Source organism: Hipposideros armiger, unplaced genomic scaffold (genome assembly GCF_001890085.2).
Source record: "Hipposideros armiger isolate ML-2016 unplaced genomic scaffold, ASM189008v1 scaffold_555, whole genome shotgun sequence".
Classification (NCBI taxonomy): Eukaryota; Metazoa; Chordata; class Mammalia; order Chiroptera; family Hipposideridae; genus Hipposideros; species Hipposideros armiger.
Window position 1 is genome coordinate 239,258 of NW_017731905.1, and position 3,571 is coordinate 242,828.

Genomic DNA, 3,571 nt, shown 5'->3' on the forward strand with positions numbered 1-3,571 from the left:
ATGCACAAAATTCATTGTGCTCCTGTATGTCTCCAACGCCCTCCAGGGTCGCTGTCCCTCCACCAGAGCCCAGGATGAGTGCCTGAGAATTTGTAAGTCTGTGTGCAGGCCATTTAAGAGAATATCTCAGTTTCCCATAGCCTTCTGTCCCACCCAGATGGTCAGAATTCCCACTGTTTTTGAAAGCCAGATGTTGTGAAGAAGGCTCCTATTCCTGGCACCAATACTTCAGACTGAGGAGTCTGGTGTTGGGATGGGGTCCCTTGCTCCTCTTTGGGTAACCTCCAGAGCCTAGATATCCCTTCTGATTCTCAACCGTCACATTGATAATTGGGGCCAGGCCATTTTGTGTCTCCACCCCTCCTACCAGTCTTGATGTGGCTTCTCCCTGATATCCTTAGTTATAAAATGTCTTTTCAGCTAGACTTCAGATGGTTGTCCAGATTGATTGCTCCATGATTTAATTGTAATTTTAATGTGTTCACAGAAGGAAGCAGGCACAGTGTATATCTAACTTGCCATCTTGGATCTCCATGGATTGAGATTTTCATCTTCTGTTACTTATTAATCTCTTTCCTTAGTACTTAATAACATTGTACAATAATATAAATTTTGAAACAGAAAACAAAATCCAACAATTATAGTACCTGCAATGACTGTAGGATTTTGTTCCCTGTTTCTTCTACTCAGTGAAGAAAAGGGTGTTATCAATTTTAATTATTCCTTTAAAAATATATTTAGTTATTGTTCTTTTAGTCATAGGTTAGAAAAACAGGTACAAAATTGCGCGCGCGCGCGCACACACACACACACACACACACACACACACACACACACACACAGAAAAATGTACCCTGTAGCTTTGTCTGTGAAACTTATTTGATTTTAATTTTGGGCTTTTTATCAAATTTTGTTCCCTAATTCTTATTCTCACAGGAAATAAGGAAATATCTTTACCAAGGAGAATCAATAACACTAATTTTAGTGTGGCATTTCTCTTAGGGCATTGATTCTATGAGGTATGATAAAAAAAATATGGTCAATGTTTAAATAAAAACAAATTATTACAGTAAAAGACACATTGCTATTAATCCCCCTCAAAGTACTCCCCCTCACTTCAAACACATTTATCCAATTGTTCTTGCCACTTTCTGAAGCAGTTCTGGAAGTTCTCTTTCATGAGTGTCTTTACCTCAGCCTCCCTCATAACAACAATCTGTGTCACACATCACTTCTGGTATGGCAATTTTTGTCAAACAAAAACATTATGGCGTGTCTCATCCACCATATTCACCGCATCTGGCACCGTGCAACTTCTGGCTCTTCCCCAAAGTTAAAATGACCATGACAGGTAAATATTTTGAGTTGATTCAGGACATTGAGGCAGCCACAACAGTGCAACTAAAGACACTCATGAAAGAGGACTTCCAGAACTGCTTCAGAAAGTGGCAAGAATGATGGGATAAGTGTGTTCGAAGTGAGGGGGAGTATTTTGAGGAGGATTAATGGCAACTTGTTTTTACTGTAATAATTTTTTTTTTTAAGATTTTTTTTGGGAAATTAGGGGAAGTGGAACAGACAAGTTGCTGTCCTTTTTGTTCTTCAGTCTAGTTGTGGAGGACGTTGCTTCACTGGCCCAAGTTGGCACCATCATTGCACTCTTCCCGGGCGAGGCAGATCAGTCACCAGCTTCTGGATGGCCGCTCACTGCGGCTGCTGGCCGCTCACGCTGGCTGCTGGCTTCTGGCTGCACATGGTATCCCATGGCAACCCACTGCCACAGGGGCTGCAGCCTACGCCATCGCTGGTGACTCACGGCAGCCCAGCTCCAGGTTAAGCTGTTGTTCAGCATCTTAGCTGTAGAGGGCAGTGTCACTGGCCCTCATATGTGGGATCCGAACCGGGGCCCTCTGGCGTCCCAAGCCAGCTCTTAACCAACACACCACTCGGACGGCCCATAATTTTTTTAAATTTAAATATTCACCGTATTTTTTTAGCACATTTTGTATGTGTTGAAAATAGCACAAGAAGCCAATGCTAAACAGTAGAATTAGAATCAGAGGTTTGTTTTGTTTTGTTTTGAATTGGTTTGTGTGTTTGCTAACATTAGGGCCAGGGCTTCTCCAGTTTCATTCTAAATATTTAGTGCTTATTGTGGGAAGTAAGAAAGGTAGGATCCTCTGTGCCTCATTTGTGAGGTTTGTGATGAAGCAGGTTAAAAAATTCAAGGGTAAATATAGCTTATCATCACTGTTTTCAAAAGTAACCACACCTTGAGAGAGTGGCCAAATACATGTTTGCACATGGATGTGAGCAGAGCTGAACGTGTGCTCTGGATACCTGAGGTTCTCAGAAAATTTTGGGTATATTTTCTAGGGTGTGTGTGTGTGTGTGTGTGTGTGTGTGTGTGTGTGTGTGTGTGTGTTTGTTTGTTTGTTTAGTGGCGGCAATGTTGAAAACTGAAATGGGAATCTGTTTTATTTAACGAAAGGATCCCCAAACAGGTTTTGAGGGTATGTTGTAAAACTGTATAATCATGAAACTCTATTTCCATCAGTAAAGAAAAATATCATTCTTATTTTGAGCTTTCCTGACTTGGTCTTTAGAAGCAGAAGGAGTGAAAGAAGGAATAGCTGGAGGTAACAGGGTTAGGCTCTTTTAGCCTTTATATTTTCCTTTATTGTGAGGTCTCCAGTGTTTGCCACTACAGTTTTACCAACTGCTTGCCGTTATGAGAAACTCTTTGGATGTTTAATGGAAATCATGTATTTCTTCAGAGGAAGTGTAGTTAAAATATACATTGCCATTGGTTCTGCTGTGTTTGTTTTTTAGTGTAAAGGTTCTTTCAACTATAGTAGGTGCTTTCTTGGTAAGCAAAGCATTCTAACATGTGAACGCTCTTGATCTTTGGCTAGCTGTTCTGTTTACTAACTGGGTGAGCGGTTAATGTGCCAGGAGCTGCAAATAAATCAAAGCTGTGACTGGTCTCTAGTGATGGGAGCACCAGCTACCCAGCCTCTTATGTGATCATTTTTACAGTACAACTCTTATCCCTTAGGATAGTTATATCCACTGATTCTTATGCATATGAATATTACCAATCAACGCCCCAAATTGAAAAAGGGAAGGGATAGAAATAGTAGAAGAAAGAAGATAATTGTCTTGTTTTGAAAACCTCCTGCATACTGCCCTGTGGTCATTTCAAATGTTTGCATTATGCAGAAGGTAAAGTGGTCTTTCTCTCCTGGAATGTAAAAACATCTTCATATAGGAGAGTAAACAGTGGGTTGCATGCCCTAGGGTCAATTTCAATTTCTAAATTAAAATGAAGGTGGCTGTATCACATGTAAGAGCTCTTTTGATTTTATTTCTTTAAATCAAGTATTTTGACTGCTTTAAGTGCAAACTGGATCACTTGTCAAGACAGTAATAACTTGATATGCTTATTTTAAACAAAATAGACTCCCAGGAATCGTATATATATGACAATAATATTGCCTCCACATTTCTCACTTCACCTTAGGTGATATATTTAATGAGAGATTAGGAGAAAAGTTTAGAGTGTATAATG